This window comes from Elaeis guineensis, chromosome 9 (genome assembly GCF_000442705.2).
Source record: "Elaeis guineensis isolate ETL-2024a chromosome 9, EG11, whole genome shotgun sequence".
NCBI classification, from domain to species: domain Eukaryota; kingdom Viridiplantae; phylum Streptophyta; class Magnoliopsida; order Arecales; family Arecaceae; genus Elaeis; species Elaeis guineensis.
The window spans coordinates 39058008-39081416 of record NC_026001.2 but is presented as its reverse complement, the minus strand read 5'-3'; the positions used below and the strand labels follow the sequence as shown (position 1 = coordinate 39081416).

The following is a 23409-nucleotide window of genomic DNA, read 5'->3' as shown; positions in this document are numbered from 1 at the left end:
ATTGGTCTCTTTTGGGTACCCTATGAAATTACACTTGTCAGACCTAGGTCCAAGCTTATCCGTAATTAAATATTTAACATAAGCCAGACACCCCCAAATCCTAAGGTGCGAGAGTACTGGCTTACGTCCTATCCATAACTCATATGGCATTTTGGTTATAGACTTACTCGAAACCCTATTTAGAAGGTAACAAGTCGATTCGAGCGCATATCTCCAGAGGGAGATCGGCAGACCAGCAAACCCCATCATGGATCGGACCATGTCTAACAAAGTCCGATTCCTCCTTTCAGACACACCATTATGTTGTGGTGTTCCATGAGGAGTCCACTGAGAGAGAATCCCACTCTCCCTAAATATGTCAAAAACTCATTGGAAAGGTATTCACCTCCTCGATCAGATCGAAGAGCTTTAATACACTTTTCAGTTTGTTTTTCTACCTCATTTCGGAATAGTTTGAACATTTCAAATGACTCCAACTTATGCTTCATTAAATAGACATACCCATACCTCGATAGGTCGTCTGTGAAGGTTATGAAGTAGAAATATCCACCTCTTGCATTTGAGCTTATGGGTCCACATACATCAGAATGTACCAGACCTAAGAGTTCACTGGCTCACTCACCTTTTTCAGTAAAAGGTGACTTGGTCATCTTTTCAAGAAGACAGAACTCACAGGTTGGAAGTAATTTACAATTACCAACTTCAAGAATTCTTTCTTGAGCCAACCTATTTATCCTATTCTTATTGATATGACCTAGCCTACAGTGTCAAAGGTAGACTTCTGACACATTATCTATTCTAGGACATTTACCGGAGGTTTGAACCACATTAACAGGCTGTGACAGTAAGTAAATTCTATTATTTATTTGTCCAACAAATATTGTAACACCATTCAAAATGATATTGCAAATATTTTTTTTTATTAAAAATTGATAACCGTACATAGCCAAAAGGCCTACAGAAATAATATTTAATAAAAAGTTTGGACAATAGTGACATTCACTTAGAATTACATTACGAGAATTGATTACAAGGTTCATGATTCCTAAAGCTAGAATTGGAACTTTGCTTCCATCTCCAACATTCAGGAACCTCTCGCCATCATCAAATCTCCTACTGACCTGCAGACCCTGCATTGAATTGCAAATATGATAAGGGCTTCTGGTATCTGATGCATAGTCGTTGATAGCACCAAAAATAACTCTACTCACTACGTAGGTAGGATGAGTCGAGATCGTATCCTCAGGGACCTTGGGCTAAGTTGAGATTGCAAGATAAAAGAAAGAAACGTTGTTTTTGATTTAGAAAATAAATTATCTTAAAATCGAGGTAATTAGAAAATAAAGAGCTCGAGAGTTTTGAATTAATTTGCACTAGCAGAGTTGTATCTCTTTTTTTTAACTAAATAGATGTGATTAATCTTAGAAAAAATACCTGTCTTTCCTCGGCACGCCCGTACCCATAGATCACGGTGCGTCTCCAGAAAGTACTAGGTAAACAACTCTTCTTTCCTCGGCACGCCCCGTATCCGTAGATCACGGCGCGTCTCCGAAAAGTAAAAGTTGTTCCTAATATTAATCTAACAAGAAATCATAAATAAAAGCATATGAAAGGGAGCAAATAAAGAACTCATGATAATTTAAATAAAAAGCATAATCTTTATTGCATATAAAGAAATACAGGAAAGTTTAGAACAATAAACCATTTCTGTGTCGTTACAAAATTTCTTCTCCACTCCCGAGACTGCTAGCCTAGTTGCTCATGAAGTAGTCCCTTTCTATTCCTCTATGCAAGGCTCTAGAAGAATTTCTGGGCTCCCCCTCCAATGAGAGTACAAAAGTCTTTTTATAGGTGTTAGGAGGGAGGAGTTTTACATGATTTTTCGATGTGGGACAAAAAAATACAAATCTTTCAACACATTTCTAAATATTATTTTTTTCTTTATTTTGAACTTGTCTGCAGTACACCCACACCCGCGTCAGCGCCCGTCCCCGCATCCACGCCGCGTCCTGCGTCCGCGCCCCGCGTCCAAACCGTGTCCCGCGTCCGCGCGCCAGCTTCTCGCGTGTTCACTCGTGTTCACGCGCGCATGCTTCTTCTTTTGAATTCACACGTGCCAGATTTTTGTTTTGAATTCATGCGCTCACGTGAAACCTTTTTTTGTAAATTCCAAAAAGAAACAAAAGTTCATTCATAATGACATCTATATCCATTTTGGATTCCTTGCATAGTATCTTCATTTTCTATAATACCGAATGCGTCTTTCTTTTATTTTAATTTTATTTTAAGTCCAATTTTCTTCAAACTTGAGTCTTTTTGATCTATGAATCGGACTCTTTGTATCGGCGATCACCTTTCCTGTAAAACATAGAAAGAAACATCAAATTCTTAATAAATAAGATAAATTAAATATAATTTTTTAATTTAAAATACTTAACTTAAGTGTTTATCACACCCCCCAACTTGAATTTTGCTCGTCCTCGAGTAAAATAGATATATCAGCATTGTGTACCGACTTGATTTTAAATAAAAAGTAGGTTAGGCATCCCAAAAGGTAGATGTTACTTGGTCAGACCATTAAAGAGATATTTCATTGGATTATCAATTTGACCCAATTAGTGGCTGAGTATTAACTAAAGAAATTTCAGAGCTTTTCTTTCACCAACTCTCCACTTTACTCTTTAAATCCTCTAACTTAATAGAAAAGAGGTTTATTATCTTCTTGCAATTTAGTCCCCTTAATATATATATATTATTATTATTTAATTTTTTTTTTTAACATTGCCTACCTTTTTACGCGAACCACAACGCTTACTTAGGCGAAAGGGCCCGGTTACTCAGTAGGAGACCAATGTTGTTTTTTTTTTTTTTTTTTTTTTTTTTTTGCATACCTCGATCTTTCCACCCAATTTCTCATGAAGCAGATTTTTTATTGAGATCAGTAAGAAGAAGGTTGTAGAATCACTCCTAAAATTTGATCTAGTTTAAACCCTATCATTCATTGGGTTTTCTTAATAATTTATTCCTCAGTATCTCTAAAATTATCTTGACCGTTAATCATTCATTTATTAGGATGCCTAATTGACTCTTAATCAAAATTTGAATACACAAAACTAATTATGTCTGACCATACTCGAGGATTTGATTAATTTCCCCCCCCAACTTAATCTACATTGTCCTCAATGGAGTAGAAAAGCAAAAAAAATAAAAGGAGAGAGTGCACCTGGGATAATTTTGCTTCGGAAGTTGAAGATAGCTTCATTGATTAATAGGCTCTTGTTCTAAATTTCTACAACTGTGATAAAGTAAAAAAATATGAAATCGTTGGGTTGCCTCCCAACAAGCGCTAAGTTTTATGTCTTCAGCCAGACGTCAAGTTTATTAACAGACTCTTCCATACAGAGTGGTCCTTTATTCTTTAAAAAAATGATGATCAGTTAAAATAAAATAGAAGAAATTTGGGTTGCCTCCCAAAAAGTGCTAAGTTTTACGTCTTCAGCCAGACGTCATATGCAATAAAACCAACAAAAGATGGGTAATGGCTCATACTTGATTATCCATGGAGGAGTGGTTTTATCATGTGGTGTATCCAACAATATGTTAACTTCTTTTATATATCCTTTAAAGTCATACACTCCAAAGTGAGCCAAGCAAGTATCTAAGGGTTCAGGTGCTAGAATTGTGGGTGTTGCATCTTCTATAATATCTTCTAGTGTATCTACTTTGAAGCAACTATCCATTGATGGTCCTTGGGAAGCACCAAACACATTCAGTCTCAGTTTCTTATTCCCAAACGATACGTCCATGACTCCTGTCCTACAATTGATGCATGCATTCACCGTAGCTAGGAAAGGTCATCCTAAGATAATGGGAATTTGTCTGGGGTTGCCACTTAATTCCATATCGAGAACCAGAAAATCAACTGGAAAGTAAAACTCATCTACCTTGACCAAGACATCCTCAAGCATTCCACGTGGTTCCTTAATTGATCTGTCGGCTAACTGTAATGTGACTGATGTGGGTTTCAGTTCTCCAAATCCAAAAAGTTCATACACCGAACTAGGTAAAAGATTCACACTTGCCCCTAAATCCAGAAGAGCTTTTTCAATGTGATAATCTCCTATAACACAGGAAATGATGGGGGCTCCTGGGTCCTTAAGCTTTGGAGGAGTGGCATGCTGGATGACAGAACTAGCCTGTTCAGTGAGATGTACTTTCTTTGGGATTTGTGATCTAGATTTATATTTTTGGGTGCACAAATCCTTCAAAAATTTGGCATAAGCAGGGACCTGTTTGATTGCGTCTAGAAGGAGAAGATTAATTTGGACTTGCTTAAACAATTCCAACATCTCATCGAGTTTTTCTCCCTTCTTATCTGCAGGAATAGGGGCTTTCAGGGCATCCAAAAATGGGGCTTTAGGCAAGTAAGATGATTTCGATGCAGTTGGTTCCTTCTCTATTTTCAGGTCCTCCTTGTTCTTGGGTGATTTGGATTCGGTTAGAGGTTTAGGGTCAGTCTCATTGGTTTTACTAGTGTGTTCAATGACCTTCCCACTTCTCAGAGTCATGATTGATTTGGCATGTTCAGAAAAAGCTTCTGGGGTATTATAACTCTCAATCACAAATTGCCCTCTTGGGTTGCTCTCGGGTTGGCTAGGTAATTTTCCTTCTTCCCTCCTACTGAATGCAGTCGCTAGTTGACCTATTTGGGTCTCTAGCTTAGAAATGGATTGTGTGGGAGTTAAGAATCTGAGTGTTGACTTCTAATCGTTCTAGTGCTTTCAGAACTTTTTCCTCAAAAGCTGAGCTGTGACCAGTAGTAGATGGTTGAGGAGCATTTTGAAATTGATGGTATGATCCATGACTATATGTTGGATCCTGATATTGAGGTCGAGGTGTGGCAGGACCAACCACTGGTTGTGGTCTCCAGGAAAAATTTGGATGGTTTCTCCAGCCGGGGTTATAAGTGTTCGAATATGGATCGTTTCCTGGTCTGCGAGCTTGTTGGACTTGAGCTTGCTGAACCTACTCGTGCACAAACTCAGGAAATTGAAGTGCGGCTGGGCATTCACCAACAAAATGGTTCGGACTTGCACATAATGCACAAACTTCTTGGATTGGGTTAGGTGGAATCAGGGATTGTCCAGTATTTAGAAGACGGTCTAATTTTTGGGACAGTTCATCTACCTTTTGATGGATATCTATGGCATTTCCTACTTCATATATTCCACCTCTTTTTGAGTTTAACATGGGTTTATCTCTAATAGAGGCAGACATATGATGTAATAAATTTTCACTTAAAATTTCAAACAGTTGCCATGCCTCATCCTCACTTTTCAGCATAAATATCCCACCGCATGATGCATCGACCATTTGTCGATGTCTTTCAGAGAGCCCATCATAAAAATATTAGATTAACTGCCACTTGGGTACAGCATGGTGGGGATATTTTCTAATAAGGTCTTTTAATCTCTCCCATGTTTCATGAAACATTTCTCCATCTAATTGGAAAAAACTAGTTATGTCTTTCCTTATTTGATTAGTTTTTCCTATGGGAAAATATTTCTTGAGAAACTCTCCTTGCAGCTGGTCCCAGGTTGATATAGTCATGGAATCCAAAGTATGTAGCCAGTATTTGGCTTTGTCCTTAAGTGAAAAAGAGAATAATTTCAACCTAAGAGCATCATCGGAGAAGTTGTGAATTTTGACAGTTGAGCATATCTCAAGAAATTCTTCAAGATATTTATAAGGGTCTTCATTACTAAGTCCATAAAATGAAGGTAACATTTGGATTATACTGGACTTAATTTCATATTGAGTGGCCTCCACAGGAGGTACTTGAATACAAGGAGAGTAGGTATATGTGGAAGGAGTAAAGTACTCCTTCAATTGCTTGGGTGGATCATTCTCTTGATTTCGGTCCATCTTTTTATGTCTGTTGGCTCTAAAGGTTCTTTCTATTTCTGGATCAAAAGGTTGGATTTCTGGTCGTAACGATCTACGGCCAAGCATACACCTTACAATTATACTGTAGAGCACACACAGAATTTTTTTTTTTTTTATAATATATATTTTTATAATAAAGTGAGAAAAGAATGAAGAAAATCTAAAGAGAAGAACCTAAGAATCTTAAATCTATGAAAAGGGAGAAATTAATTAATATTTAGATGTTAATTGCAATCAACTTAAACAATCATAGACTCTCTATCCTAAGGTTAACTTAGATCTAGACAGCTCCTAACTTTCAAGATTGCTTTTGAGCACTCCAAGCTCAAGACTGACTAACTAACTCGGCCAGGTAAGCATAAGATATGGGAGGTTTCCTGCTCGTTGCTTTCCTTAGACACCAACTAAGTTGGCCAGGTCAGTCAACGGAATCAATTGAAAACCACTTTCTTTAACCACTTGCCTTAGACACCGAGCAATTAACCAATCCGCACTCGGTTCAACTCTAGAGCTTTCTTATCCTATTGAGCTCGAAATTTCTAGGGCTGACGTCTAGTTGATTTTAAATTAAGGTCTAGGTTATGCAAATGCAAGGGAGTGATTTGTGGGCCAAGGAAGGGTGATCAAATCCCCACCTTATCGGTTAATGGGTTATTGCCCTTAAGATTAATTATGGAGATGCAATGCAAAGAAACAAGGTGTCCAATCAAGTTAGAAATTTTTATATTTGAGGTTACGCTATTTTAGTTAAGTGTTATGAAATGTCAGTGGGTTTTTTTTTATATAATTTTATCTTTTTATATATATTTTTTTTAATTTTTTTTTTAGTTTTGCGAGAAAATAAATTTAAGTGATTAAGTCTAAAAAGCAATAAATCACTGGGCTATGAAAAGTAGCAAATTATTCTAAGCAGCAAAATTCTAAATAGTAAATTAGTTATGCAAGGTAATTCTGTAATTATGCAAATAAGATTATCTAGCTAGAAAGCACTGAAAAAAAAAATTAGAATGAGAAATAAAAATTGAAAAGTATTTTTTTTTTAAAAAAAATTAAAAAAAAAAATTTCAATTTTTTTTTTTTAATTCAACCGTGTCAAGATCCCCGACAACGGCGCCAAAATTTGATGCATAGTCGTTGATAGCACCAAAAATAACTCTACTCACTACGTAGGTAGGATGAGTCGAGATCGTATCCTCAGGAACCTTGGGCTAAGTTGAGATTGCAAGATAAAAGAAAAAAATATTGTTTTTAATTTAGAAAATAAATTATCTTAAAATCGAGGTAATTAGAAAATAAAGAGCTCGGGAGTTTTGAATTAATTTGCACTAGCAGAGTTGTATCTCTTTTTTTAACTAAATAGATGTGATTAATCTTAGAAAAAATACCTGTCTTTCCTCGACACGCTCTGTACCCGTAGATCACGGTGCGTCTCCGGAAAGTACTAGGTAAACAACTCTTCTTTCCTCGGCACGCCCCGTATCCGTAGATCACAACGCGTCTCCAAAAAGTAAAAGTTGTTCCTAATATTAATCTAACAAGAAAGCATAAATAAAAGCATATGAAAGGGAGCAAATAAAGAACTCATGACAATTTAAATAAAAAGCATAATCTTTATTGCATATAAAGAAATACAGGAAAGTTTAGAACAATAAACCATTTCTGTGTCATTACAAAATTTCTTCTCCACTCCCGAGACTGCTAGCCTAGTTGCTCATGAAGTAGTCCCTTTCTATTCCTCTATGCAAGGCTCTAGAAGAATTTCTGGGCTTCCCCTCCAATGAGAGTACAAAAGTCTTTTTATAGGTGTTAGGAGGGAGGAATTTTACATGATTTTCTGATATGGGACTAAAAAAAATACAAATCTTTCAACACATTTTTAAATATTATTTTTTTCTTTATTTTGAACTTGTCTGCAGTGCGCCCACACCCGCGTCAGCGCCCGTCCCCCCGTCCATGCCGCGTCCTGCGTCCGCGCCCCGCGTCCAAACCACGTCCCGTGTCCGCGCGCCAGCTTCTCACGTGTTCACTCGCGTTCACGTGCGCATGCTTCTTCTTTGAATTCACGCGCGCCAGATTTTTGTTTTGAATTCATGCGCTCACGTGAAACCTTTTTTTGTAAATTCCAAAAAGAAACAAAAGTTCATTCATAATGACATCTATATCCTTTTTGGATTTTTGCATAGTATATTCATTTTCTATAATACCGAATGCGTCTTTCTTTTATTTTAATTTTATTTTAAGTCCAATTTTCTTCAAACTTGAGTCTTTTTGATCTATGAATCGGACTCTTTGTATCGGCGATCACCTTTCCTGTAAAATATAGAAAGAAACATCAAATTCTTAATAAATAAGATAAATTAAATATAATTTTTTAATTTAAAATACTTAACTTAAGTATTTATCAGTATCCAATATCCAGGCAGTAGTATCACAAATGAAAAAGTTGCAAGGTGTTATCATATAATTACCTTGCTTCTTCTTCGGCTTGTTTGGATCCAGGGAGGCAATGTGTAGAGGACAGTTCCTCTTCCAATGCCCCTGCTTCTTGCAAAAGAAGCACACCGCCTGGCTCTGGTCGGGCTTGTGCTTCTTGGTCTGACCCTATGCAGATGTCCCAACATGCGGCTGCACCTTTTTCTTCTTCTTCTTCTTGTTCTTCTTCCCTTTCTTAAAGGGTCGACGACCAGAAGAAGACCCTCCCACAACATTCACCGACTCCTTATGGAGCTGGTGGTCCTTCTCAAAGTTCTGCAGCAACCCCAACAAGCCATGGTAGTTCACTGCAGGCTTTGTCATTTGAAAATGAGTAAGGAAGGGGAGGAAGGACTTGGGCAATGAATTAAGGATCACATTCTTACCAAGCTGCTCATGCAGGGGAAAGCCCAGTTTACTTAGGCACTCAATCATTTCGATCATGTACAGTACATGATCAGTGACTAAGGCCCCATCCCTCATTCGAGCATTGAAAATGGCATAACTAGTTTTGTGCCTTTCAACATCGTCAGGCGTGCCAAAGGAGTCGTTCAATATTTGAAGCATCTCCTACGGCTAGGCATTCTCAAACCTGTGGCTGAACTCATCATTCATTGCTGCCAGTATTATGCACCGAACGGTGGTGCGGTCGTTGAGCCACTTTTGATAAGTGTCTCAAACCGTCCCTCTAGCATTCGGGACTGGCTCCTCAGGTGCGGAATCTGTTACTACATAAAGGATCCGCTCATGCTCAAGGACGATTTTTAATTTTTGATACCAACTATCGAAATTAGGTCCCATGAGCTTGTCATTATCTAATAATGACTGAAGCAATAGGGTAGTGGCCATAGCTGCATAAAGAAAAATCAGACCTCTATTAGTACATAAATTATTAATACTAAAGACTTGGACTTTAGTCTAAAGTTTCTCCCAATAATTTTATGAACTGATAGCCTCAACCTCCAATTCAAAGAATTACTTTAATTTCTTAGTAGGTACTAGAATCCACACAGACTACACACGAGCCCAACTTTGGTTGGTCAACTCATGTGCATCTATGGGTAGGTTCATAACCAGTTGTTTCTTTAAACAACTTCTAGTAATCAATTTTGCCCCAGAACCTAATCAGTAGGCTTTGGCCTCCACTGAAAAGATCTGGTTAGGTCCAACCATTAACATAACTTGATTTGATGAATCGGACCAATAAATGATCAGGCCCGACTTTGGCCGGCCAACCTGACCACCATCAGAAAGACTCAAACCAAATTATCATACTATGAATGATAATTTCATTAGTCAATAAGCACCAGGCCTTTGGGCCTCCAATGATTATTAAACTAATAAACTCATTATCACTCACTTAATGGGAGGCTATGACTTAGTTATCACTATAACTTAATCATTTTAGGGACCTAATAATTTTGAGGATTTTATTAAAAGATAGAAGAGAAGAAATTAACTAGTCAATTTCAATCCTCCCACTGACTTCACCAAGTCAGATTAAAAAAAGATTTAATTAAAGCCGGCATTAAGAGCACCTAAATCAGTCACACTGATTTACCTAATGATATGGATGAGCCCTAATCATCAAGTGATCTAATCAAAACCTAACTCACCAGGTTGGCCAGGTAAGTGAGATCAGTGGTGGGGATAAGCCATTAACTCGTCAGATATTGAATCAATGCGAGTAGCTCCCACTTAAGAACCACTGGTCAAACTGCCGAACTTACCTTATACACCAACCGATTCATTAGTTTTAATTTGATCAACTTAGTAAATAGGGTTCTACCACGTAGCCATGAATTAAGTCCATCTTGGTCTAGTTAAAGACATGGACCCATTCAATTACAACTATTGGAGTTGAGTCTAGAGTGTCCTTGATCTAATCTAATTCAACTTTTGATTAGATTTGACCAATTACTCTAATTTAGTCTATTTCTTTAAGCTAACCTTAGGTCTAACCTAATTATGGACCTAATCCATCTAACCCATTGACCCACAAGTTTATGCAATTGTCTTAGGTCTTAATTCATAATTCTAGACCAACTTGACAATACTTAATTCTTTTAATTAAGTATTTGGGCTGATGGGTCAGAGTTTGGCTTTTTGAAAATAATTTTTAAATTTGAAAGATTTTATTTTCTGTTCACCAAATATGTTGACTCATTCGACAAATAGATCAACACATTTCATAAATAGCAATCTTATTGCTAATTACATAACAGAAAATAACTCAATCAAAATAAATCATGAATATTCCTTTAGATCTAATCTAACACATTCATGATAAATTTTACAATTAAATCTTTATAATTAAGTCCTTTCGCTGCTTCATCTGTATGAGATATAATTATAGCGGCACCCCTACCGCCATAGGAGACCCCATCGAATGGGAGGAGAGGGCTTTAAACCCTACTTTTCTTCTATGACGGACGGCCATGGCAACCAACCCAATTTGATTACTTGCTACTTGGATCATGTATATCTAAATATACCAATTTCAAAATTTAAATTTCAAATTTTAAATTTTTGAATTTCAAATTTCAAACAAATTTTAAATTTTAAATTTTAAATTTTTGAATTTTAAATTTTGAATTTTAAATTTTGAATTTTAAATTTAAAATTTCAACCAAATTTTAAATTTCAAAATTTGAATTTTAAATTTTTGAATTTTGAATTTCAAATTTCAAAATTTAAATTTTAAATTTTAAATTTCAAACTTTTAAATTTTGAATTTCGAACAATTTTCAAAATTTAAATTTTAAATTTTAAATTTTAAATTTTAAATTAAAAGTTTTAGATTACAACTTAATCTACGAATGCAAATTCATATATCATATCTTAGAACCTGCTCTGATACCATTTGAAGCAAAATTCAGTGCAGGGGTAAAATGGTAATTTTAAAACTTTTTAAAATCACTATTTTATAGTAAAAATAAATAATTAATCTAATTAACTAATATATATTTATCCTATACTAGGATCTAAATATGATATATAACATGCATGCATTTAAATTTGAAATTCAAATTTGAACAGTAAACAATTTACTGTTCTGTGTTCAGAACACAATACCTTTGTGCGAGTAGTCGATCACCGTAATCTGATCATCATTGGGAGGCTCTGATCACCACAACATAGCCACACAATATGTCTGACCTCTGTGGATCATCCACATGAGGCTTCCGGTCTGATTGGCTCCTCACAGGTGCTAGCTCATTGTAGAGTCCTTTCGATGGCTGATGCTGATCGAACTCCTTCGATCGATGTCTGCCGATTCTTTGAAAACTCTGAATCATTAACAAACATACTTGAGAGATATAAGATGCTCTCCCTTGAATTTTGTGAGCTCACGACACTCGTAGCTCACTAACTCACTTCCCGAACCCCAGGCTGAAACCCTAGGGAACACACTGAAAACCCTACGCCCAATTTTCTTTCTTTTCTTTCTTTTTCTCTCGAAAGTTTTAGACTTCCCACTCATGCACAAGAGTTTCTCACACCCCACTTTCTCTCTCAGAATTTTTCTATGCACGCCCCACCTCTCTATCTCTTTTAAAATAGTTCAAAACGTGTCTTATCCGTGTGAGAGGATAAAGACAAGTGGTTACACATTTGAATTCAAATCAAATTTGAATTCAAACGAAAACCAACTCATCCCTATCCACTTGGGTGTGAGAAGAGAAGGGGCGTGGCTTCATTTGTGCATGGAGTGTTTTCACGAGAAACATTTTCTCATGTAAAATATGGGGGCTAAAGAAGATAAGGATATGGTGCAAGGATTGGTTGCTCATTCAAATTCAAACTTTCTTTTGAATTTGAATGACCAACCAATCATCCTTATCCACCCATAAGGTGCACAAAAGTGGGGCGTGCGAAGGCCTTTGTGTGAGAAAAAATTCATGAGAAGTTCCTTCTTGTGAATTCAAATGGGTGCAGATATGTGAGGTGGCGCAGGGAGTTAAATTCAAAAGATGGTTTCATCCAAATTGAACCAACCTAATCAAAATAGGTTAAGCACAATTAGACTAAGTTAAACTCAACTTAATTAGGCTTAATTAGGCTCAATAAAATCCTAATCAAATAAGAATTGACTAAGCCCAACCCTTGATCAAATCAGGGACCAAACCATTTCGACGATTAGGTCAACTCTTAACCTAATCGGACCAAACCCAACTGAATCCAATTCAATTGGACTTGATTCAAAAATAATTACTCAATAAATTGAGTTAATTAGTGATCAAATCACTAATTAAATCTCTCATAAATATTGAATCCAAATTTGATGGGCAATTGGGTATCAAAGTCCATCAATATGAAATTTTGATCGAAGAGTCCCAAACCAGTGGGACTCTTGACCCCGGTATCCAAAATATATGGGACTTGTGATCAGAGAATCTTGATTCTAGATCACAGAGTCCCAACACGTAAGACTCATAGTCTACAAATATTAGACTCTTCATCAGCATCAGATCAGATAGAAACCTCTAATGTGTGTGACCCCGCGGTTCAAATCTAAGCCGGTAACATAGGAACCAATTCCTTACTAATCGAAGTGACCATTTAGCAATGGTACCGATGTTAGATAGATCGAATAATCTCAATCGCAACACTCAGAACCTACGTGAATATGGTTACTGTATAATTCATCCCTTTTGACCCTGTGTTTAGGATGACTCAGGGTTAAACTGTCAACCCTGATTAGATCATCTGAGTCGTGTTCAACTCAAACAGTCCTATGACTCCTCACTAGGACTACCCTGGCTAAGGTTTTGCTAAATTGAAACATGACTGTACACAGCTCTGAACTGGAGTGGTCAATCCCATCTTGACACACGCACCGACAAGTCAAGTACTTGACTACACCCAGCAGCCTTCCGTCACTGAATTAGAAATTCAAATAGTCCAGTGCCTAAGTGTAGTGAGTTGCTTGCAAGTCATCGTGGCGGTCTCAAGTAGAGGGATATTTATACCCATATCCATTGGAGCAAATCTTGATAGCAGAGATAGCTCTGGAGTCGGTCACGTTCAATGCAGATGTATCCTTACATCTCACCTATATGCCATACCAATGTCTCCACACTCCTTGGTTAAGAGGACAACCAATCTATATGGCACACAACGACCTATGCTCGATAAATATTATTGTCTTGGTAATAACGTATCATTTGGTCACGAACTGGTTTAAGGACTAAACGACAAATCCTCTTTTGTCGAGTCTAAATAGTCCTAAGGACTTCACCACAACACAGGAGTTCATTAGAAATGATAATTTATGATGAAAAATACCAAAATAATTTTTATTTATTTAGAATTTATGTACTAATATAACAAAGAGCACAACCGTTAACAAACTGATGATTGGCTTTGGGAACTATTCCCAACAAATATAAGGTTGCTCAACCATCAACTGGCTGACGATTGACTTTTGGGATATATTTTCCAACAACTTCCACTTGTCTTAAAGCCACTCGGTACGGTATCTAATACCCATCTTCAACTTGTGATTGTCGAACTCCTTTATCACTAGGATTCAGTGAAGGGGTCGGTCAGGCTCTCCTTTCCGTCGATCTTCTGAAGGTCAACGTCACCTCATCCATGATCTCCCAAACTAGGTGAAAGCAATGCAAAATATGCTTTGTCCGCTGGTGTGCTTTGGATTTTTTTGCCTGAGCTATGGCACCAGTGCTGTCGCAATAGAGTAGGACCGGACCATCGAGGGACGGTGCTACTCCGAGCTCGGTGATGAATTTTCTTAGCCACACAGCTTCCTTGCAGTATCTAATACTGTGATGTACTCCGCCTCACAAACAAGTCTGCCACAGTATGCTGCTTGAAACTCTTCCAGCAGATAGCTCCACCATTCAGAGTAAAGATATAATCCAACACGCTTCTACTGTCATCATAGTCAGATTGAAAGCTGGAGTCTGTGAACCCCATAAGTTTTAGATCTGACTCGCCATAAACCAACTATTGGTCCTTAGTATTTTTTAAATACTTAAGGATGGCTTTAACCACTTTCAGTGATTTTCTCCAGGATCAGATTGGTATCTACTCACTACTCTAGTGAGTATGCCACACCTGGCCTTGTACATGTCATGGTGTACATGATTGATCTCACGATCGAAACATATGGGACTCTACTCATACGCTCTCTCTCTTCAAGAGTTGTCGGACAATCTTTCTTAGAGAAAAAATTTTATGGCCTATCGATAGATAGCCCTTCCCAAAATTCTCCATACTGAACCTCTTCAGCACAATATCTATGTACGTGGATTGGGATAACCCAAGCATCCTTCTAGATCTATCCCTATAGATCTTCATCCCTAGGATGTAGGATGCTTCATCCAAATCCTTCATGGAAAACTGCGATGACAACCAAACTTTTATTCCCTGTAGTGCAGGGATGTATTCTCGATTAAGAGAATGTCATCCATGTACAAGATAAGGAATACCACAATTGATCATTTGCCCATTTATAGATGCAGGACTCTTCTCTGTTCTTAACGAAGCCATATATTTTGATCACCTTATCAAAACGCATGTTCCAACTCCGAGAAGCTTGCTTCAATCCATAAATGAATCTCTGAAGCTTGTACACCTTGAACTCATTTGTGGATGTAAACCCTTAAGTTGTATCATATATATCTTTTCAATCAGCTCTCCATTCAGGAAAGCTGTCTTTACATCCATCTGCCAGATCTCATAATCCAAATGGGCAGCTATTGCAAGCATTATCTGAATAGATTTGAGCAATGCCACAGGGGAGAAGTCTCGTTATAGTCAATACCATAATGTTGACGATATCTCTTGACAACCAGACGGGCTTTATAGGTCTCCACCTTTCGTTTGTGCCCCTCTTCCTTTTGAAGACCCATTTACACCCAATGGGTTTAACCCCTTTAGGTGGGTCAACCAATGTCCATACATCATTGACCTTCATGGACTCCATTTTAGATTTAATGGCTTCAAGCCATTTCTCAAAATCAGATCTCTGCATTGCATCCATATAAGTGATCGGATCCTATCATTCTCATCGAGTTCGATGGGATCATCGTCGGATCAAGAAATCATAGTATCTATCTGACTGATGCGGTACTCTACTGGATCGCCTTAATGGTATAGGTATATTGGGCTCCAGATCTGATCTAATCAAATCTGACTCAGATTAAGCTATTGGTGTCATTCCTTCTACCTATTGAACTTCATCAAGTTCAACCTTAAAGGCAACGGTTCCTTCACCAAGGAACTCCTTTTTTAAAAAAGATTGCCTTAAGGCTAACGAACACCTTTTGTTCATCAGCATGGTAGAAAAAATATACTTTGGACTCTTTGGGGTACCCTATGAATGTGCATTTGTCAGATCTAGTCCAAATTTATCTGTAACTAACTGTTAGACATAGGTCGGGCACCCCCAGACCCTAATGTGTGAAAGTGCTGGCTTACGTCCTGTCCATATCTCATATGGAGTCTTAATTACAGACTTACTTGGAACCTTATTTAACAGATAACAGGTCGATTCGAGTGCATATCCCCAAAAGATATCGACAAGATGGCAAAACCAATCATGGATCGAACCATATCTAACAGAGTCCGATTTCTCCTTTCAGACACACCATTATGCTGTGGTGTTTCTAGAGGAGTCCATTGGGAGAGAATCCCATTCTCTCCTAGATATGTGAGAAACTCATCAGAAAGGTATTCCCCTCCTCAGTTAGACCGAAGAGTTTTAATACACTTTCTAGTTTATTTTTCTACTTCACTTCAGAATCGTTTGAACATTTTAAATGAATCTGACTTATGTTTCATCAGATAGACATATCCATATTTGGATAGATCATCCATGAAAGTGATGAAGTAGAAATATTCATCTCTAGACTTGTGCTCATGGACCCGCATACATTAGTATGTACTAGGCCTAAGAGCTCAGTAGCTCTCTCACCTTTTTCAATAAAAGGTGACTTGGTTATTTTACTAAGAAGACAGGACTCACAAGTTGGAAGTGATTCACAATCACTGACTTCGAGGATTCCCTCTTAAGTCAACCTTTTTATCCTGTTCTTGTTTATATGACCTAGCCTATAGTCCATAAGTAGATATCTGATGTAATATCTAATCTAGGGTGCTTGCCAGTAGAATAGACTACGTTAATAGGTTGTGATAACATATACACACAGTGTTCAAATATCCATAAAAAATAATAACACCATTCATAATGATATTAAAACTTATTTCTTTATTGAAATTTCATAATCATTTTTGGTCAGAAGGTCTACAAAAATAATATTTAAAAAAAAATTGAGACAGAAATGACAATCATTAAGAACAACGGTATGGGACTCAAATACAAGTTTCAAGATTCCTAATGCTAGAACTGGAATTGGTTTTCCATCTCCAATATTTAGGAACCTCTCGCCTTGCTCGAATCTCTTACTGACCTACAACCCCTGCAATAAATTGCAAATATGGTAAGGGCTACCGGTATCCAATACCCAATCGGTTATATCATCAATAGAGAAATTGCAAGAAGTTATCATATAAATACCTTGCCCAGCAATAGCTTGCTTCTTTCTTGCTGTTTGGGTCCAGGAGGCAATGTACTGAGGACAGTTCCTCTTTCAGTGCCCCTACTTCTTGCAAAAGAAGCATTCAATTTGACTCTTATCGGGCTTGATCTTTCTGGTCTGGCCCTGCATTGATGTCCCTACCTGAACTTGCACCTTCTTCACTTTCTTCTTCTTGTTCTTCTTTCTTTCTTAAAGGGTTGAGAACTAGAAGATGAACCTCCACTTTTATTCGAATTGGTAGCCTCTACCTCCAATTCGAAGAATTACCCTAATTCCTTAGTGGGTACTAGAATCCACTTAGACTGCACACAAGCCCAACTTTGGTTGGCCAACCTATGTACATTTAAGGGTAGATTCATAACCAATTATTTTTTTAAATAATTTTTAATAATTTTAATTTTACCTCAGTCCCTAATCAGTAGGCTTTAGCCTCCATTGAAAAGGTCTGGTTAGGTCCAACCATTAATATGACCATACTTGGCCCATCTAGCTAATGAATGATTAGGCCCAACTTTGGTTGGCTAACCTAACCATCATTTAGAAAGATGCAGTCAAAAATCATATTATGATTGATAATTCATCAGTCGATAAGCACCAGACCTTTAGGCCTCCAATGATTATCCAACTGATGGACCCATTATCATCCACTAATGGGAGGCTATGATTTAGTTATCACCATAACTATTTCATTTTAAGGACCTAATAATTTTAGAAGATTTAATTGATTTAGAGGAGGAGGTCAGATGAACCAGCTTATCATGATCCTCCAACTGGCTTCATCAAGTCAGCTTAAGGGAGACCATTAAAAGGGCTGGTCTAGGAGCACCTAAATTAGTCACACTGATTTACCTAGCTGACATGGGTCAGCTCGAATAGTCAAGTGATCCAATCAAAATATAATTTTTCCAAGAGGCCAGGTAAGTTCGATTGGTGGGAGGGTCTGCCAAAGCTTGCCTTAGACACCATCAGAAATGGCCAGGTAAGTGGGCTGCCAATTAAAAACCATCGGTCTAGTTTACCTTAGACACCAACTGGTTTAATTAGTTTCGATTAGATCAACCTAATAGTTCGTACTAGACCGCTTAGCTAAGAATCAAGTCTATTTGATTCTCGTTAAAGACATGGACTTGACCAACTACAACTATTATAATTGATCTAGAGAATCCTTTACCTAATCTAAGACAACAATTGATTAGATTTAGTCAATTCTCTAATTAAGTCCATCTTTAACCTAACTTGAGGTCTAACCCAATTAATGGACCTAATTCCCACTAACCCATTAACCCAATGTGTTATGGTTTGTCTTAGGTTCTTCAATTCACAATCCTAGAACCTAATCAAACAACTTCTTAATTCTCAATTAAGTTTTGGGCTGAGGATTGGGGTTCGACTTTTCAAAAATAATTTTCATATTTATAAAATATTTTTACAACATGGTTCTACCAACCAAGTTGCATGTTTGATTCATAATCAAAATGCAAGTGAAATAAGAATGAAACTACTTTAGATCTAATCTAAACAAGTTCATATATTGAAATAATTTCAACTTTAAACTACACAATTTTTTAGACAAGTATATGATGGTCGAGCCGGCTCTTCATTGAAGTCGAGCTGGCTCGACAACATTTCACCCGAGTATCAATTCTGTTTGCCAGAGAGAGTCGACTCGAATCAGCACCGAGTCGGCTCGATTAATCCTCGAGCGAGCTCAGCTGTGTGCCCAAGCCGATATGACTGGTTTCAGCAGAATTGCCAATGATTCTTTGCACGAAAATTATTAACAAAGAGATTTTATTTTAAATTTAATTATATTTTAAATCTAATAAATCATAAATTTAATTTAGATCACATCTAACAAATTTATGATTAAAGATAGATCTACACGAACTAGGATAACCTTTGCACAATGAGGGGTAAACCTTACAGCAGGACAACTTATAGTTCATGATTGATCTAAAAATTTTAATTTTAGATTTAATAATTAGATTATAAATTAGATCTAATCTAAGAAATAACCTAAGCATATTTAAATAATCATGTAATAAACAACCTAGGCTCTGATACAAATTGAAGGAACCAGATCTAGGGTTTCAGGGTTACATCTTGAAACTTTTTCAAGATCAGGCAGCGGAAGACTAAAATAAATCAAAATTTATCTTATAAAATTAGAAAATCTCTAGATCTAAGATCTATTACATGATTATTACATGGTATTAAATCAAAAATTAAAATATAAAGAGCAAGAACTACATGTTGATCATATCAATATGTTTCTATACTACATCTAATGTATGTAAAATATAATAGATCAGATCTATTACCTTGCAAGTTAGATGTTCTAACTTTGCTAATTCAGGCTTGAGGATGATGTTGCATACCGCACATGCATCCGACCTCTAGGAGTCATCCACACAAGCCCACAAATCACGATCAGAAGTCCTGATCCAGGAAATCAACACAGTATGCTAGTACTATGCTGATCCTTCTTCGATGGTCGATCAGATGCCTCCTTCTTGATTTAGACTCTTTCAAAGATGAGAAGTAAAAAGGAGTTTTAGATATGAGACACTCTCAAAAAACTCACAGCTGAAGGAAGGAAGAGGTGAACTCAGCAACCCTAGAAGAAGACCCTCTTCTTCTTCTCTTTGCTCTAACCCAGACACTTAGTTTTGTGTCTATTATATCTTCACACCCTAACACTCTTTATCCTTGATTTTAATATGTCTCAAAGGTTTCTGAATGCTCTATAATTCAAAAAAATTTCAAGAAGAAATTCATCTTAAATCAAGAGATATAAAGAATCCTTGTCTAGGTCAAATACTTAGTTAAGAAAAATCCAAACAAGGCAAGATAAGGGGTGCCCAACTTTTGGGTGCCCCCTCCTTCTTTTTCTACCTTGGACCACCAGAAAAGGGTGGACAATATGTCCATAAAACTCATAAAAATTTCAAAAAAAATCTAGGTAAAATCAGTGCCATAAGGAAAGAGTTTTGGTTTCCTAAAATTCTATCTCATAGAATTTGAAATCCAAACTAATTCCTACTTTGACTTGGTCCACAACCATATTCCATGTAAGAGAGAAAGAGTGAAAAGCTTTGAGCATGCATGAAGGCCTGGGAGAGAAAATTTTGTCACACAAAATAAGAGAGAGTAGGCTGGGGGGCTAAGGTGGAATCCTAGTCTTACTAGGGTTCAATCTATGACTTGTTCAAATTTGGTTTCTCAAACCAATTCAAACCAAAATCAAATCAACCTAATTAAAATAGATCTTAACCCAATTAAAAATTAATTTAAGTCAGATTAAATTAGATTTAAATATAATTTAATTTTTTAATCGAATTAAAAATTAGGTTGATCCAAGTCCTAATTGAACTAGGACTAGTTTTTTCTTGCACTTGGCTTATCCAATAAATCAATTGAACTTGATCCAATCAAGCCCAAACTAAATCTAATTAAATTATATTCAATTAGATATAATCTTAGCCTATTGGCTTAATCAAATTAAGCTAATTAGCAATCAAATTGCTAATCAATCCTCCTGTAACACTTGCACTAGGTTAAATATCAATCCTATTGATCGTTTAACCCTAGAACGATTCTTAATCATTGATCAACCATCCGATCGGATCGTGAACTCTAATGTGTGTGATCTCATAGGTCTGAATCTAAGTCAGTAGCATAGAAATAAATTTTTGTACCAATCGAAGTGACCATCTAGCAATGGTACCTATTGGGTATAAAATACCCCCCAGTCGAAGTTCGTGATGGGAGTAACCCTTCGGGGATCCAACTGACTTTCGACCGCTCCACACTCCCAAGTTTTGCCAATGGATAGGACCCTGCCAGCGTCGATCGGATTCTTCACTCCGTCCGGACTCCTACGGGAGCCGGACCTCACCCACGACTTCACCTGCAGGCTCCGCCCGGGCTCCTACGGGAGTCGGACTCCGCTCACGACTCCAGTTGCAGGTAAACTTCGTCCGGACTCCTACGGGAGCTGGACTTCGTCCCCGACTCCAGCTGCAGGTAAACTTCATCTGGACTCCTACGGGAGCCAGACTTCGTCCATGACTCTAATTGCAGGCAAGCTTCGTCCGGACTCCTACAAGAGCTGGACCACACCCACGACTTCACCTGCAGACTCCGTCCGGACTCCTACGAGAGCCGGACCTCACCCACGACTTCACCTGCAGGCTCCGCCCGGGCACCTACGGGAGCCGGACTCCGCTCACGACTCCAGCTGTAGGTAAACTTTGTCCGAACTCCTACGGGAGCCAAACTTCATCTCCGACTTCAGCTGCAGGTAAACTTCGTCTGGACTCCTACGGGAGTCGGACTTCATCCCTGACTCTAATTGCAGGCAAGCTTCGTCCGGACTCCTACGAGAGCCAGACCTCGCCCATGACTTCACCTGTAGACTTCGTTCGGACTCCTACGGGAGTCGGACCTCACCCACACTTCACCTGCAGGCTCCGCCCGGGCTCCTACGGGAGCCAGACTCCGCTCACACTCCAGCTGCAGGTAAACTTCGTCCGGACTCCTACGGGAGCCGGACTTCGTCCCCACTCCAGCTGCAGGTAAACTTCGTCCGAACTCCTACGGGAGTCGGACTTCATCCCTGACTTTAATTGCAGGCAAGCTTCGTCCGGACTCCTACGAGAGCCGGACCTCACCCACGACTTCACCTGCAAGCTCCGCCCGGGCTCCTACGGGAGCCGGACTCCGCTCACGACTCCAGCTGCAGGTAAACTTCGTCTGGACTCCTACGAGAGTCGGACTTCATCCCCGACTCCAGCTGCAGGTAAACTTCATCCGGATTCCTACGGGAGCTGAACTTCATCCCTGACTCTAATTGCAGGCAAGCTTCGTCTGGACTCCTACGAGAGCCGGACCTCGCCCACGACTTTACCTGTAGACTCTGTCCGGACTCCTACGGGAGCCGGACCTCACCCACAACTTCACCTGCAGGCTCCGCCCGAGCTCCTACGGGAGTCGGACTCTGCTCACGAGTCCAGCTACAGGTAAACTTCATCCGAACTCCTACGGGAGCCAGACTTCATCCCTGACTCTAATTGCAGGCAAGCTTCATCCGGACTCCTACGAGAGCCGGACCTCGCCCATGACTTCACCTGCAGACTCTGTTCGGACTCCTACGGGAGCCGGACCTCACCCATGACTTCACCTGCAAGCTCCGCCCGGGCTCCTACGGGAGCCAGACTCCGCTCACGACTCCAGTTGCAGGTATACTTCATCCAGACTCCTATGGGAGCCAGACTTCATCCCTGACTCTAATTGCAGATAAACTTCATCCAGACTCCTACGGGAGCCGAACCTCGCCCACGACTACACCTGCAGGCTCCGCCCGGACTCCTGCGAGAGCCAGACTCCAAGCTCCTCTCAGACGGATAGCTAGCCACCTCTCTCTAGCTACAGACTCCAACCGAACTTCAGCCGACAAATCTGGACTCCTTGGCAGGCCGTAATAACGGTCACAATTCTGCTCCACTCCCTTCGGCAAATCCTACGCGATTCCATTACTCCCTGCGGTGAATCCTATGCGGCTCCATTACTCCCTGGCAGGCCGCATTAACGGCCACAGCACTGCTCCACTTCCTGCGATGGATATCGCACGATTCTTTCATCCCCTGACAAGTCGTGATAACGGATGCCACTCCACTCTTTGCGGCAGACTCCATGTGGTGCGCTTCAGTGATAGCCATGGGTCTACTCCACTACTCTTCGCAACAAACTCCGCCTGACCCTGGGCACCCCACTACCAGACGGTTACAGATGTCGCTATCAGCTTGCTGCCCCCTCCGCTTATAAAAGGGACCCCAGATACGTTATTCTCTAAGCTCTCATTTTTACCTAGAAATTCTGCTAAAATTTTCATTCGAGCACTCCATTCTTGTTGAGGCAGAGAACTGACTTGAGCGTCGGAGGGTCTTGCCGAGGCAACCCCACCTCTGGTTTAGACTTCTTTTGTAGGTCCCGGCACCGTGACTCCAGCTTCTCCGGTGCAGGCAGATTTTTGCACCAACAGGATTAGCGCTAGAGGAAGGGGCCTGTTCTTTCGCAGTACCCTTGTTCTTAAAAGAGCGCTCAACGGAACCGCCTATGGTCATCTTCTCCGACATTCGCTCCCCACGGCCTCCGCAGCCAGATCTCAGGCTCCGGCCTAGCCTCTGGTTTCCCGCGCCCCACATCCTCCGGCAATGGTCGCCGGCATGGAGTGGACGGACAATCAGCCTCTGACGGATTTCACCAACACCATCTCGGGAGGATCCCGACAGGAAGCAACCAACGTACTGGCCGTACCCCCAAGCGACAAAAAATTGAGGAACCCATAACCTTTACTGAAGAAGATGCTCAGGGAGTTCAATTCCCTCATAACGACGCGGTTGAAATCCTTGGATATAGCAAA

General features: G+C 39.2%; 1 non-coding gene across 1 annotated transcript; it reads left to right on the top strand.

Moving 5' to 3' along the window:
* The first annotated feature begins 5432 nt into the window (after positions 1–5432).
* LOC140851867 (small nucleolar RNA R71) lies at positions 5433–5538 on the top strand. The gene has a single exon (XR_012134624.1). It is a non-coding gene; the product is annotated as a small nucleolar RNA R71 (small nucleolar RNA).
* Positions 5539–23409: the final 17871 nt, after the last annotated feature.